Source organism: Mesoplodon mirus (assembly GCF_964341445.2).
Source record: "Mesoplodon mirus genome assembly, chromosome: 3".
In the NCBI taxonomy this organism is placed as follows: domain Eukaryota; kingdom Metazoa; phylum Chordata; class Mammalia; order Artiodactyla; family Ziphiidae; genus Mesoplodon; species Mesoplodon mirus.
In genome coordinates, this window is record NC_138978.1 from 142,404,584 (window position 1) to 142,421,226 (window position 16,643).

Below are 16,643 nucleotides of genomic sequence, written 5' to 3' on the forward strand. Positions count from 1 at the left end.
GTTGTCCTGTAAAACTACCTTAAAAGAATATGTATGATCCCGAATGCTTTAGTAATGACCCCAAATCATCATCATGAAGTTGGGATACTTCTTAAAACACTGCAAGTCTTACACACTGGCATATAGAATCTGTAAAGTCAGTTCTTTGGGTAATGATGGTAGACAGAAGTGGCCCAGAAGGACAGAAGACAGAAAATAGAGCAGAAACTATTTGTCCAGAGGTGACAATGGGTCATAGCCAAGGTTCAAGCATTACGAGGGAGGTGGTGAAAATAGTAATGGGCATAGAGTGTAATAAGTCAAGGATATCTAATGTAGTTTCTAATGAATGTTTGTGAAAGACATATAACTAAAAAGATAATAGGCTGGGAGGTGAAATAATACAAAACATTTGATATATTTTTTACAAGGATAAAAGAAGATAGAAATGAACATTAAAGAAGTAGGTCTTTAGAAATAGAAAATAGAAAAACTATAAGATGGTTAATAACCTCACAATATGATGAGGCAACTTAGATTTATTTTGTTTAAATAAATTGGTAGACTATATTTACAGTAGTTTTAAGTTTAAAGAGAATTTTTGAGCAGGGTATAGAGTTCCCATACACCCCCTCACATCTATTCCCCAAACCACAGTTTCCCGTATTATTAACGTCTTGCATTAGTGTGGGGCATTTTTTTACAACTGATGAGCCAATGTTCATACATTATTATTAACTAATATCCATAGTTTACATTACAGTTTACTCTGTTGTATATCCTATGGGTTTTGACGAATGTATGACAAGCATTGACCATTACAGTATCATACAGAATAGGTTAAGAGCCCTACGTTTTCCAGGATGTCATATAGCTGAAATCATACAGTATGTATCCATTTCAGTTTGGCATCTTTCATTTAGCAATATGCGTTTAGGGTTCCTCCATGTCTCTTCCATTTAGTACTCTTATAGCTCAAGGTGCCATAACATAATACTATAGGCTTAGTGACTTTAACAACTCACAGTTCTAGAGGCTTGGAAGTCTAAGATCATGGTGCTGGCCAATTCAGTGCCTGGTGAGGGCTCTCTTGCTGGCTTGCAGACAACTGTCTTTTCACTATGTCCTCACATGTTGGAGAGAGACAGAAAACATTCTCTGGTTTCTTCTTATAGGGGCACTAATAGAGCCTAATCCTCATGACATCATTTAATCTAATTACCTGCCAAAGGCCCCATCTCCAAATACCATCACTTTGTTAGAGCTTGAATGTATGAATTTTGGGGGGACAGAATTCAGTTGACAGTCTCATTCTTCTAACAGTATAAAATATGACTAATAAAGAAAGCTCATCATTAAATTATCTCTTTTCTAGCAATACATAGATATTTACTTGCTTTTTTAAACCATTTATATTTTTTATTTTTACATCTTTATTGGAATATAATTGCTTTACAATGGTGTGTTAGTCTCTGATTTATAACAAAGCGAATCAGTCATACATATACATATGTTCCCATATCTCTTCCCTCTTGCATCTCCCTCCCTCCCACCCTCCCTATCCCACCCCTCTAGGTGGTCACAAAGCGCCGAGCTGATCTCCCTGTGCCATGTGGCTGCTTCCCACTAGCTATCTATTTTATGTTTGGTAGTGTATATATGTCCATGCCACTTTCTCACTTTGTCACAGCTTCCCCTTCCCCTTCCCCATATCCTCAAGTCCATTCTCGAGTAGGTCTGTGTCTTTATTCCTGTCTTACCCCTAGGTTCTTCATGACATTTTTTTTACATATTAATTGGAGTATAATTGCTTTACAATGGTGTGTTAGTTTCTGTTTTATAACAAAGTGAATCAGCTATACATATACATATGTTCCCATATCTCTTCCCTCTTGCGATCCCTCCCTCCCACCCTCCCTATCCCACCCCTCCAGGCGGTCACAAAGCACCGATCTGATCTCCCTGTGCTATGCGGCTGCTTCCCACTAGCTAGTGACCTTATATTTGGTTGTGTATCACAGCTTACCCTTCCCCCTCCCCATATCCTCAAGTCCATTCTCTAGTAGGTCTGTGTCTTTTTTTTTTTTTTTTTTGGTACACGGGCCTCTCACTATTGTGGCCTCTCCCGTTGTGGAGCACAGGCTCCGGACGTGCAGGCTCAGAGGCCATGGCTCACAGGCCCAGCCACTCCGCGGCATGTGGGATCTTCCTAGACCGGGGCACGAACCCGTGTCCCCTGCATCGGCAGGCAGACTCTCAACCACTGTGCCACCAGGGAAGCCCCAGGTCTGTGTCTTTATTCCTGTCTTACCCCTAGGTTCTTCATGACATTTTTTTTCCTTAAATTCCATATATATGTGTTAGCATACGGTATTTGTCTTTCTCTTTCTGACTTACTTCACTATGTATGACAGACTCTAGGTCCATCCACCTCACTACAAATAACTCAATTTCATTTCTTTTTATGGTTGAGTAATATTCCATTGTATATATGTGCCACATCTTCTTTATCCATTCATCTGATGATGGACACTTAGGTTGTTTCCATCTCTGGGCTATTGTAAATAGAGCTGCAATGAACATTTTGGTACATGACTCTTTTTGAATTATGGTTTCCTCAGGGTATATGCCCAGTAGTGGGATTGCTGGATCATATGGTAGTTCTATTTGTAGTTTTTTAAGGAACCTCCATACTGTTCTCCATAGTGGCTGTACCAATTCACATTCCCACCAGCAGTGCAAGAGTGTTCCCTTTTCCCCACACCCTCTCCAGCATTTATTGTTTCTAGATTTTTTGATGATGGCCATTCTGACTGGTGTGAGATGATATCTCATTGTTGTTTTGAGTTGCATTTCTCTAATGATTAATGATGTTGAGCATTCTTTCATGTGTTTGTTGGCAGTCTATATATCTTCTTTGGAGAAACATCTATTTAGGTCTTCTGCCCACTTTTGGATTGGGTTGTTTGTTTTTTTCTTATTGAGCTGCATGGGCTGCTTATAAGTTTTGGAGATTAATCCTTTGTCCGTTGCTCCATTTGCAAATATTTTCTCCCATTCTGAGGGTTGTCTTTTGGTCTTGTTTATGGTTTCCTTTGCTGTGCAAAAGCTTTGAAGTTTCATTAGGTCCCATTTGTTTATTTTTGTTTTTATTTCCATTTCTCTAGGAGGTGGGTCCAAAAGGATCTTGCTGTGATTTATGTCATGGAGTGTTCTGCCTATGTTTTCCTCTAAGAGTTTGATAGGTTCTGGCCTTACATTTAGGTCTTTAATCCATTTTGAGCTTATTTTTGTGTATGGTGTTAGGGAGTGATCGAATCTCATACTTTTACATGTCCCTGTCCAGTTTTCCCAGCACCACTTATTGAAGAGACTGTCCTTTCTCCACTGTACATTCCTGCCTCCTTTATCAAAGATAAGGGGACCATATGTGCATGGGTTTATCTCTGGGCTTTCTATCCTGTTCCATTGATCTATATTTCTGTTTTTGTTCCAGTACCATACTGTCTTGATTACTGTAGCTTTGTAGTATAGCCTGATTCCTCCAGCTCCATTTTACGTTCTCAAGATTGCTTTGGCTGTTCAGGGTCTTTTGTGTTTCCATACAAATTGTGATATTTTTTGCTCTAGTTCTGTGAAAAATGCCAGTGGTAGTTTGATAGGTATTGCATTGAATCTGTAGATTGCTTTGGGTAGTAGAGTCATTTTCACAATGTTGATTCTTCCCATCCAAGAACATGGTACATCTCTCCATCTATTTGTATCATCTTTAATTTCTTTCATCGGTGTCTTATAATTTTTTGCATACAGGTCTTTTGTCTCCTTAGGTAGGTTTATTCCTAGAAATTTTATTCTTTTTGTTGCAGTGGTAAATGGGAGTGTTTTCTTGATTTCACTTTCAGATTTTTCATCATTAGTGTATAGGAATGCCAGAGAGTTCTGTGCATTAATTTTGTATCCTGCTACTTTACCAAATTCATTGATTAGCTCTAGTAGTTTTCTGGTAGCATCTTTAGGATTCTCTATTTATAGTATCATGTCATCTGCAAACAGTAACAGCCTTACTTCTTCTTTTCCGATTTGGATTCCTTTTATTTCCTTTTCTTCTCTGATTACTGTGGCTAAAACTTCCAAAACTATGTTGAATAAGAGTGGTGAGAGTGGGCAACCTTGTTTTGTTCCTGATCTTATTGGAAACGCTTTCAGTTTTTCACCATTGAGGATGATGTTGGCTGTGGGTTTGTCATATATGGCCTTTATTATGTTGAGGAAAGTTCCCTCTATGCCTACTTTCTGCAGGTTTTTTATCATAAATGGGTGTTGAGTTTTGTCAAAAGCTTTCTCTGCATCGATTGAGATGATCATATGGTTTTTCTCCTTCAATTTGTTAATGTGGTGTATCACGTTGATTGACTTGCGTATATTGAAGAATGCTTGCATTCCTGGAATAAACCCCACTTGATCACGGTGTATGATCCTTTTAATGTGCTGTTGGATTCTGTTTGCTAGTATTTTGTTGAGGATTTTTGCATCTATGTTCATCAGTGATATTGGCCTGTAGTTTTCTTTCTTTGTGACATCCTTGTCTGGTTTTGGTATCAGGGTGATGGTGGCCTTGTAGAATGAGTTTGGGAATGTTCCTCCTTCTGCTATATTTTGGAAGAGTTTGAGAAGGATAGGTGTTAGCTTTTCTCTAAATGTTTGATAGAATTCACCTGTGAAGCCATCTGGTCCTGGGTTTTTGTTTGTTGGAAGATTTTTAATCACAGTTTCAATTTCAGTGCTTGTGATTGGTCTGTTCATATTTTCTATTTCTTCCTGATTCAGTCTTGGCAGGTTGTGCATTTCTAAGAATTTGTCCATTTCTTCCAGGTTGTCCATTTTATTGGCATAGAGTTGCTTGTAGTAATCTCTCCTGAGCTTTTGTATTTCTGCAGTGTCAGTTGTTACTTTTCCTTTTTCATTTCTAATTCTATTGATTTGAGTCTTCTCCCTTTTTTTCTTGATGAGTCTGGCTAATGGTTTGTCAATTTTGTTTATCTTCTCAAAGAACCAGCTTTTAGTTTTATTGATCTTTGCTATCGTTCCCTTCATTTCTTTTTCATTTATTTCTGATCTGATTTTTATGATTTCTTTCCTTCTGCTAACTTTGGGGTTTTTTTGTTCTTCTTTCTCTAATTGCTTTAGGTGCAAGTTTAGGTTGTTTATTCGACATATTTCCTGTTTCTTAAGGTAGGATTGTATTGCTATAAACTTCCCTCTTAGAACTGCTTTTGCTGCCTCTCCTAGGTATTGGGTTGTCGTGTCTCCATTGTCATTTGTTTCTAGGTATTTTTTGATTTCCTCTTTGATTTCTTCAGTGATCACTTCGTTATTAAGTAGTGTATTGTTTAGCCTCCATGTGTTTGTATTTTTTACAGATCTTTTCCTGTAATTGATATCTAGTCTCATAGCATTGTGGTCGGAAAAGATACTTGATACAATTTCAATTTTCTTAAATTTACCAAGGCTTGATTTGTGACCCAAGATATGATCTATCCTGGAGAATGTTCCATGAGCACTTGAGAAAAATGTGTATTCTTTTGTTTTTGGATGGAATGTCCTATAAATATCAGTTAAGTCCATCTTGTTTAATGTATCATTTAAAGCTTGTGTTTCCTTATTTATTTTCATTTTGGATGATCTGTCCATTGGTGAAAGTGGGGTGTTAAAGTTCCCTACTACGGGGCCTCCCTGGTGGCGCAGTGGTTGAGAGTCCGCCTGCCGATGCACGGGATACGGGTTCGTGCCCCGGTCTGGGAGGATCCCATATACCGCGGAGCGGCTGGGCCCGTGAGCCATGGCCGCTGGGCCTGCGCATCCGGAGCCTGTGCTCCGCAACGGGAGAGGCCACAACAGTGAGAGGCCCGCACACCGCAAAAAAAAAAAAAAAAAAAAGTTCCCTACTACGAATGTGCTACTGTCGATTTCCCCTTTTATGGCTGTTAGTATTTGCCTTAGGTATTGAGGTGCTCCTATGTTGGGTGCCTAAATATTTACAATTGTTATATCTTCTTCTTGGATCGATCCCTTGATCATTAGGTAGTGTCCTTCTTTGTCTCTTCTAATAGTCTTTATTTTAAAGTCTATTTTGACTGATATGAGAACTGCTACTCCAGCTTTCTTTTGGTTTCCATTTGCATGGAATATCTTTTTCCATCCCCTTACTTTCACTCTGTATGTGTCTCTAGGTCTGAAGTGGGTCTCTTGTCGACAGCATATATATGGGTCTTGTTTTTGTATCCATTCAGCCAATCTGTGTCTTTTGGTGGGAGCATTTAGTCCATTTACATTTAAGGTAATTATCGATATGTGTGTTCCTATTCCCATTTTCTTAATTGTTTTGGGTTCGTTATTGTAGGTCTTTTCCTTCTGTTGTGTTTCTTGCCTAGAGAAATTCCTTTAGCATTTGTTGTAAAGCTGGTTTGGTGGAGCTGAACCCTCTCAGCTTTTGCTTGTCTGTAAAGGTTTTAATTTCTCCATCAAATCTGAATGAGATCCTTGCTGGGTAGAGTAATCTTGGTTGCAGGTTTTTCTCCTTCATCACTTTAAAAATGTCCTGCCAGTCCCTTCTTGCTTGCAGAGTTTCTGCTGAAAGATCAGCTGTTAACCTTATGGGGATTCCCTTGTGTGTCATTTGTTGTTTTTCACTTGCTGCTTTTAATATGTTTTCTTTGTATTTAATTTTTGACAGTTTGACTAATATGTGTCTTGACGTGTTTCTCCTTGGATTTTTCCTGTATGGGACGCTCTGTGCTTCCTGGACTTGATTAACTATTTCCTTTCCCATATTAGGGAAGTTTTCAACTATAATCTCTTCAAATATTTTCTCAGTCCCTTTCTTTTTCTCTTCTTCTTCTGGAACCCCTATACTTCGACTGTTGGTGCGTTTAATGTTGTCCCAGTGGTCTCTGAGACTGTCCTCAGTTCTTTTCATTCTTTTTTCTTTATTCTGCTCTGCAGTAGTTATTTCCACTATTTTATCTTCCAGGTCACTTATCTGTTCTTCTGCCTCAGTTATTCTGCTATTGATCCAATCTAGAGTATTTTTAATTTCACTTATTGTGTTGTTCAAAAAGAGGAAAAGGGGAAAAAATCATAAATCTTGCTCTCAAAGTCGGGGAAAAAATCATAAATCTTGCTCTCAAAGTCCACCTCCTCAAGTTGGGATGATTCCTTGTCTATCCATGTATTACACAGATGCAGGGTACAAGTTGATTGTGGAACTTTAATCCACTGCTTCTGAGGCTGCTGGGAGGGATTTTCCTTTCTCTTCTTTGTTCTCACAGCTCCCGGGTCTCAGCTTTGGATTTGGCCCCGCCTCTGCATGTAGGTCGCTGGAGGGCGTCTGTTCTTCGCTCAGACAGGACGGGGTTAAACGAACAGCTGCTTTGGGGACTCTGACTCACTCAGGCCGGGGGGAGGGAGGGGTACGGAGTGCGGGGTGAGCCTGCGGCAGCAGAAGCTGGCGTGACGTTGCACCAGCCCGAGGCGCGCCGTGCACTCTCCCGGGGAAGCTGTCCCTGGATCCCGGGACCCCGGCAGTGGCAGGTTGCACAGGCTCCCCGGAAAGGGGGCATGGACAGTGGCCTGCGCTCGCACACAGGCCTCTTGGCGGTGGCAGCAGCAGCCCTAGCGTCCCACGCCCGCGCTTTTAGCCGCGGCTCGCGCCCTTCTCTGGAGCTCCTTTAAGCAGTGCTCTTAATCCCCTCTCCTCGCGCACCAGGAAACAAAGAAGGAAGAAAAAGTCTCTTGCCTCTTTGGCAGGTCCAGACTTTTTCCAGGACTCCCTCCCGGCCAGCTGTGGTGCATTAACCCCTTCAGGCTGTGTTCAGGCCGCCAACCCCAGTCCTCTCCCTGCGTGCTCCCGACCGAAACCCAAAACCCGAGCCTCAGCTCCCAGCCGCGCCCTCCCCGGCGGCCGAGCAGACAAGCCTCTCCGGCTGGTGAGTGCCGGTCGGCACCAATCCTCTGTGCGGGAATCTCTCTGCTTTGCCCCCCGCTCCCCTGTTGCTGTGCTCTCCTCCGCTACTCTCAAGCTTTCCCCCTCCGCCACCTGCAGTCTCCGCCCTCGAAGGGGCTTCCTAGTGTGTGGAAACCTTTCCTGCCTCCCAGCTCCCTCCCACTGGCGCAGGTCCCGTCCCTATCCTTTTGTCTCTGTTTATTCTTTTTTCTTTTGCCCTACCCAGGTACGTGGGGAGTTTCTTGCGTTTTGGGAGGTCTGAGGTCTTCTGCCAGCGTTCAGTAGGTGTTCTGTAGGAGTTGTTCCACGTGTAGATGAATTTCTGGTGTCTCTGTGGGGAGGAAGGTGATCTCCGCGTCTTACTCTTCCGCCATCTTCCCCCAGGCCCCTAAAGAGTTTTATTAGCAACTAATCAAGATGGTTTTTCACAAGGCTCCCGATTAGCTGTTGGTATACTAAGAGTGAATCAGAGTTAGCGTAGTTTCTGATTTCTTTTACATTGTCAATGTGGATGATCATATTTTTACTGCTGGGGGTGGTGGTGGTGGGGAGTGAGGGAATGTTCCTTTCCTGCTCCTGATGTTTCAGTCCTGTCAAGAGAGCTCGTAGGGTCCTATCAGCGCTGCTTCTTTACTGACTCTGCCCCAGGGTGATCAAGTGACTTATACAGAAAGCTTGAAAAGAATTAAGTGAGCATGCTTGCCTTGACTAATTCTGTTCTCTCCCTTGAGAGTGTGAGTGAGTGTCTTCTGTTTCTCTCATTCTGTGTATTACTAGTTAGTAAATCTGCCCCATTCTGGGGTTCAGTTATGTGATCATTTCATTCCAACTGGATTCTCAAGCCAGGGTTATCAACAGTAACAGGAATATTCGGCCCTCCATCTTTTCTCTTTTATCTTATTTCCTAATTTATTCCAAACCAAATGGAATTAAGGCACTGTACTTGCTGGAAGGTAATTAGAAGTCCCTAACACTTGGTGCATTACCTGGGAACACTGAGAAATCAAAAGAAAGGAGCTGACATTTTGGAGAGGAAAATGTCCATGTGGAAAATCTTTTGTTACTGCCAAGGAAGGTAGTCTACTGCCTTGGTCTTTAATGTATGGTGGGATGCTGAGGCCTTTGACTGTTTGAAAATATTTAGGTTTGTGCAGTAAACTGCTGAAGCTTAGAAAACGTTTAATGCATGCTGTATAAATGTGCCGTGCTTGCTGGGAGACTAATAAACTTGGAGGCTGAACACAATAGAAATTTACGATCTCACAGTTGTAGAGGCCAGAAGTGTGCTGTCAAGGTGTCAGCAAGGCTGCTCTCCCTACTGATGCTCTAGGGAAGATTCTATCCCTTGCCTCTTTCAGCTTCTGGTGGTTGCCAGCTTCCTTGGCTTGAGGCCACGTCACTCAGTTTTGGTCTGTGTCTTCACATCACCCCCTTTCTGTGTCTGTATCTTCTCTTTTGTGTGTCTCAAATATCCCTCTGCCCTTCTTGTATATTAAGGACAATTGTCATTGTATTTAGGACCCATCCAGCTAACATAGGATGGAAATCCCATCTCAAGATCCTTAATGATATTTGCAAAACCTTTTTTTTCAAATGAGGTAACTGTCAAGGATGAGGACATGGATATATCCTTTTGGGGGCCACCATCCAACCCACTACACCAGCCATAAGATACTTTGATTTTGGCTAATGGCTGCAGCTTATGGTGTGGGAGAGTGGCTGTCTCTTTCGAGCCACTTAAGTAAAGGTCTGGCATAAAGAAAAGGGGCGTTAGGGAGTTGCAGGTGACTGAGCAATACGTGGAGCGGAATGAATAAGGCACCTGGAGGGTCTTTAGTATACAGAGACCTTTACCTGGCACTTGACTTGAGAGTGTGCTGGAGTTTACAGGGCAGGAAAGTCTCAGGCAGCCGTCCACCTTGCCTTACTCTTCAGGTACAGTTTTTCCCAAGCAGGCTTGACTGAGACAAAGACTCAATTGTAAGGAAAACATGTCTTATAGAACTTGTCGGCATTGACACATATGGTCTACCGTAGGCTCAAGTGACTCCCTTTACATGTGGACCCAAGCTGACACTGGATTTGTCAATTATATTGGAGAAAGAAATGTTCTCCTAAAGGCAGCCACCTTTGGTCTATGTAGTTCCATAGCAGGAGGCAGTGAAAATGACCATGGCGGCATAGGACTGTCAAATCTATGCCTCAGACCTGGAGGTGTAATGTTACTCGACAGAACCCATAAACAGTTCAGTACTGCAGTGTAAACAACAAGGTCATCAAAGAGGAAGGATAACTCAAGAGTCCATGTGTGACAGATGCTCAGGGCTGTGCACTGCACATGGCAAATTCATAGTGACAAATCAAGGTCAAGCTAAAAGATTCCTCCTGGTTCGAAGTTCACAGGTCAGAAATTTCAGTTAAATGGCATAGACTAATGGACATTCTAGTGAGGCTAAAACCAAAGAGACTTTATCTTTCTCTCAAATGCCATTGAGTTTCTGCTATGTTCTTTGGTCAAAGTCTTTACTGGATTCCGGGAACAAAAATGTGCCTAGTTTCACTCTTCTAGGAGTGGGGGATTGGCTTGCTTTTGAGATTGGTTTTAAATTTGGGGGCTAGTGCTGTAAAATCAAATTGTATCTTAGCAACTCTTTAGACTCTTTAAAAGCATGGTTCATGAGAGGGTTGATAAACTGATAAATCAGCCAAGGCCCTGAGAGACCCACACCCGTGTCAGTGACAGAAGTCCAAGCTACAGATACTGTAGGAGCCCTCAGTCCCATTCAGGCAATGAAAGCCCTGTCACTGAGAATGAACCAAATGTACATTTGGGAGGATTGTTTATGGACGTTTAGGACTTTGGATTTTTAACCCACAGTAACAAGGAAACTTGATTTCAAAATTGGGATTTAATACTTTGGAACCTTAATTCATAAGAGCATGTAATGTGTGCCCTTTTAATTTCTCTGTGAAGAATTTGATACTGGCAAAGGTGTACTTACAAATTTGCAACATTTCTATGATTTCTGAATTGTATTACTGGATGCTTTTATGTATTTAATCTTAGTTTGTCATTTGACCTCATCAACTGTCTATGGTTAGCTGTGTTGTGGGTGGCTGGTAGAACAAAAAGTTGTTTCTGATCATTGGATATGAGTAGCCTTGGAGTTCATTTGAATTAATGCAATTTCTCACCCATATCAGAGACTTCTGGGTTGAAACTCTAAGGCATCCACCAGCAGTTCCTGGAGGCCACTCAAATGAGTAGCCCCATAAAAGTGTGAGCAGGACTGTCCTGATAAAGGTCTATTCTTTTTCCTGAAGGGAGAGCCATATTCCATTAATTATAGGCTTAAAAGCATAGTTGAGTGGGTTAAGAGATTGAAAAAAACAGGGGAGCATTAGTGACAGTTTCCCTTCTTGTTCCTACGGGTACCAGCATGTGAAGGGAATTTGATTAGTATAACTTTTAACCTCCCTGCTCTTATGTTCACTGACACTGGCTAGTGAGGTGACCTACCTGACGGGCAAAGTTGGGAAGAATAACTGGCCATGCTTTGCTAAGCTCTTCTTTCCTTCATCTTGGGAATGAGTCTGGTGATAGAGAGACAAAAGTTCTCTGCTCCACTGTGGACATGCCCCTCTCACCTGGGTTTGCCTGGAACCAACTTGCTGCAACAAAGTGGGCAAGTCTGGATAATTCTAGAATTCAGTTGACAGACTCACTTGGCTATGTCATGAAGCCCCATTTTCCAACATGGGCTCTAACAGTAACAAGTGACATAATGTGTGGGCTCCAGTGCAAAATGAAAATATAGTGCCTCTTGTTCAAACTGCAAAGAAAAAGTCTTGTTGAAAGTATTTGCACTGGGGTGCATAGTGTCCTCCCCAAATTCATGTTCACCTGGAACCTGTGAATGTGCCCAAGTAAATTCTTTTTTCAGATAGAATCGAGATAAGATGACATCATACTAGATTAGGATGAGCCCTAAATGGGTTCTGTGGGTTGTTCTCTCTTCTCTTTTTCATACATGTCATCTTTTTCAGCAGAATGTTTGGCTAATATTGGGAAGTAACACGAGTAAGAAAGGATATGGTAAGATTCCTTAGACATTCTTGCTTCTTAAAAAACAACGCTTTCTTTCTGTGTTAGAAGTAAGTTCAGATTCAAATGGAAAGCATGGCCTCCGGAGCTGTTAACACCTTCACTTAGTCTTGGATGTGACCAGTAGCACAGAATTCTGGTTGGAACACAGTAAGACTCCAAATGGGTACCAAATAAGCATGTCATGGAAAGCACACCATAAGCAGGGTGAAAACTAGATGTGAATGGGGCAGCAGGAATGGTGGCAGACGCACATATTGCACGTGTCTCCTCTGCTCATGCATATATTTTATTGTCCCATAAACTTTACTTACAGAACGTAAGTTCAAAGATAAAATCATTAAGAATATTAAGACAGCAATATCAGAGCATGAAACCAAGCAAGCGTGGGGCCCTTCTGAGCATGGTTCATCTGGGACTTGATAAACTGGTAAAACAGCCAAGGCTGTGAGATACCCACACCATGTCAGTGACAGGAGTCCAAGCTACAGATATTGAAGGGGCCCTCAATGCCACTCAGGCACTGAAAGCCCTGTCACTGAGAATGAACCAAAATATAAATTTAGGAGGATAATTTATGGACACTTAGGACTTTGGATTTTTAGCCCACAATAACAAGAAAACTTCATTTCAAAAGAAGGTGTGGGGTCTTCAAGTTTGCTTTCGTTATTGAGGGTCCTTTGTGGTTACATATCAATTTTGGAGTCGTTTCTTCTATTTCTGCAAAAATTGGGGATTTTGATAGGCATTGCATTAAATCTGTAGATAGCTTTGTGTAACATGGACATTTTAACAATAGTTCATGAACGTGGGATGTCTTTCCATTTATTTATGTCTTCCTTAATTTCTTTCAATACTGCTGTAGTTTTCAGTGTACAAGTGTTTCATGTCTTTGGTTAAGCTTATTCCTAAGTATTTTATCCTTTTAGATGGTATTGTAAATGGAATTGTTCTCCTAATTTCTTTTTCAGATTGTTCATTGTTAATGTACAGAAATGCAAGTGATGTGTGTATGTTGATTTCGTATTCTGCAAACAAACTTTGCTAAGTTGGTTTATTCTAATACATTTTTTGTTCTAATAAATTTTTTGTGAAATATTTAGCATTTTCTACATCTTTTTCAATAGTTTCCCTTTCAGCCTAAATGTATCCTTAAATCTAGGGGACATTTTGACCTCCATCTTAGGCTTTCATCTTATTTCTCAACTTATTCAGTCTTAGTTATTTAGTGTTCTCCCTATTGTTTGCCACTTTGGAGAATCCAACAAAATGTTCTACTCAAGGTGAGACGCCTTTTCTCTTCCGCCTCTGAAGCTGAATATCACTTATTACTTACTTCATTCTCTTAGCACTTAGCATTCGAAGTTTAACTGGTGATTTTTCTTTTTTTTTTTTTTTTTTTTTTTTGCGGTATGCTGGCCTCTCCCGTTGCGGAACACAGGCTCCGGACGCGCAGGCTCAGCGGCCATGACTCACGGGCCCAGCCGCTCCGCGGCATGTGGGATCTTCCCGGACCGGGGCACGAACCCCTGCCCCCTGCATCGGCAGGCGGACGTTCAACCACTGCGCCATCAGGGAAGCCCTGGTGATTTTTCTTAAAGGAGGCCAATATGCTCACCGAATTCAAGACCTCTGGTGTGTTGTGTCAAGTGTATAGGAATCATATTAACTTGTTGGCTGTTAGCACCCCTGGAAACATTTCTAAAGTGGCCTTTGACATTGATATTCAGGTATATTGGGCACCACATTAAAGAGTTTAAGAGAATAAGAGTAGGCTGGTCTTTCCTAAAGCAGAGTTTATTCAAGGGTGACCTTTTAGTAACCTGCATCAGGCTTATCCGCGTTGAGTCATTGAGTGCCCTCAACCCCCCTAAACTGTAAACTTTTTTTTTCTTTTTTTTCTTTTTCTGCGGTACGCGGGCCTCTCACTGTTGTGGCCTCTCCTGTTGTGGAGCACAGGCTCCAGACGCACAGCACAGGCTCCAGACGTGCAGGCTCAGCGGCCATGGCTTGCGGGCCCAGCCGCTCCGCAGCATGTGGGATCCTCCCGGACCGGGGCACAGACCCGTGTCCCCTGCATCAGCCGGCGGACTCTCAACCACTGCGCCACCAGGGAAGCCCCTGTAAACTTCTTATACACAAGAATTATGTTTTATAGCTCTTGTTCCCCTTCCCTATACCTAAACATGCCTGGAATAGAAGGTGCCTCTACGAACAGGTGTTGCTTTAGTTTAAACTACATTAAGTACATGTATATGTTCATTTCCCTCTGGTAAAGGAGGCTACTTTCCACAGGATTCAAATATCAAGGCTTTAAACTTCCTTGAACCCATAGCTATATAAATAGTTGCATAACTATCCTCCCTCTATACAACTCTAAGATGATCATATCAAAGTATGGTCATTAATTGTTTTTAATTGCAAACAGATAATAAGCAAAGTGTAAGGAATTTCTTCCACCAAAGTAAAGGCCAAAGTTCAAAAAGTCAAATTAATATGGGATTTGTTACTATTCTAAATAGTAAAGAACACTGACAAGAAATATCACAGTGCTGGTTGCTATTATCATCTTTTCATTTTCCATTACTGTTGTTTATATTATCTTCATGGGATTTCACTGAAGTTATCAAGGTTTTTTAATAGTCAAATTAAAAAACAAAATGCCTTGAAATGCCAATGCAAAGAAAAATGAGTCAGAACATGAAAAAATGTTTTAGACAAGTCGACGATATATATTCTTTGCTCATTTCTCTTTTTGAGACAACTTTCATCTTATTCACACCCACATGTACAATACACTGAATAAAATACAACCCCATCACTCGATGGTGATAAAAAAAGGAAAGATAAGCTGGTTCCAGAAAATCCCTCTATTCCTAGTATCTTGTTGCATCTGGCAAAAAAGAGCATTTTGAAATATTCTCTAAAGTTCTGTATTTTATTTTATAATAATTTGCTTATTTATCTCAATGTAAATATTAAAAACGCATGAGAAATATGTTAACATTTGGCATTTGACTATTCTTATCTATTTCCTTAATGTTTCCTTTGCCTCCTGTGATGAACTTTTGGGATAGACAGCACATACCACTCTCATACTCCCCAGACTCTACAGCCCCATACACATGCAAAATAGCTTGTGTGGGGATGTGTTAACATACACTTGGTTGAGGCAGGAAGGCTGTAGAGTACATCGTTTTTACACCTCAACATTTTAAGAGTTTTTGGAAAGTAACCCTAGTTTGAGTGCAAGTTCCATCGATTTATCAAATGCATTTCAGGTATACCTAGGTATGTCTAGTCAAATGGTAAAGCTATATTACTGGGAGACTATTTACATGAGCAAGTGAAAAGAAATCAGTGAAAGAATATATTATAACCAAGAGTCAGATATAATAGGTCAATCAAATAGAGTGTAGATCCCAGAAACATATCCACACATATAAGGACAATTGATTTTTCAACAGAGGTGCAAAGCCAATTTTGAGGAGAAAGGATAGTCTTCTTGACAAATGGTGCTGGAAGCATGTAGTACATGGATGTAGTGCCTAGGTAGCCATATGCAAAAGTATGACCTTTGATCCCTACTTCACACCATATAAAGACTTAACTAAATGTAGATCAAAACATAAATCTCTAAAACTTGGACAAAATCTTTTTGACCTTGGGTTAAGCAAAGATTTCCTAGAGATGACACCAAAAACAAGATCCTTAAAAGAAAAAAAGTAACAAATTGGGTTTCATCTTTGGAAGCCATTATTAATAAAAGAAAAGCCACAGGTTGGAAGAAAATATTTACAAATTATATACCTGAAAAGACTTGTGTCTCTAACATGTATAGAGCTCTCAAAACTCAGTAATTAGAAAAAAAATTTAAATTAACAATATGTGTAAGAATATTTAAAAAGAGATCCTGCTAAGGAGGTGTATGGATGCAAATAAGCACATGAAGTTGCTCGATGTAATCAATTATTAGCTATATGGAAATGAAAGCACCAGGAGATACCACTACACACCTATTGAATGGCTAAAATTAGAAAAGTCCAACCACACCAAGTATTGGTGAGGCAGTTTAGGAACTGCAAGTCTTTTACACTGCTAGTGGGAAGGAAAATAGTACAGTCACTTCAGTCAACAGTTTGGCTGTTTCTTTATAAGTTGAACGTACACCTACCGTATGATCCAGCCTTTCTGCACCTAGATATTTATGCAAGAAAAATGAAAGCATATGTTCATACAAAGACTTGTACATGGATCATCATAGCATCTTTATTTTTTTATTTTTTTGCGGTACGCGGGCCTCTCACTGTTGTGGCCTCTCCCGTTGTGGAGCACAGGCTCCGGACACACAGGCTCCACGGCCATGGCTCACGGGCCCAGCCGCTCCATGGCATGTGGGATCTTCCCAGACCAGGGCACGAACCCGTGTCCCCTGCATCGGCAGGCGGACTCTCAACCACTACGCCACCAGGGAAGCCCAGCATCTTTATTTTTAATAGAATTGAAACAACCTCGAGCACCCATCAACAAGAGAATGAATAAATATACTGTGGTATA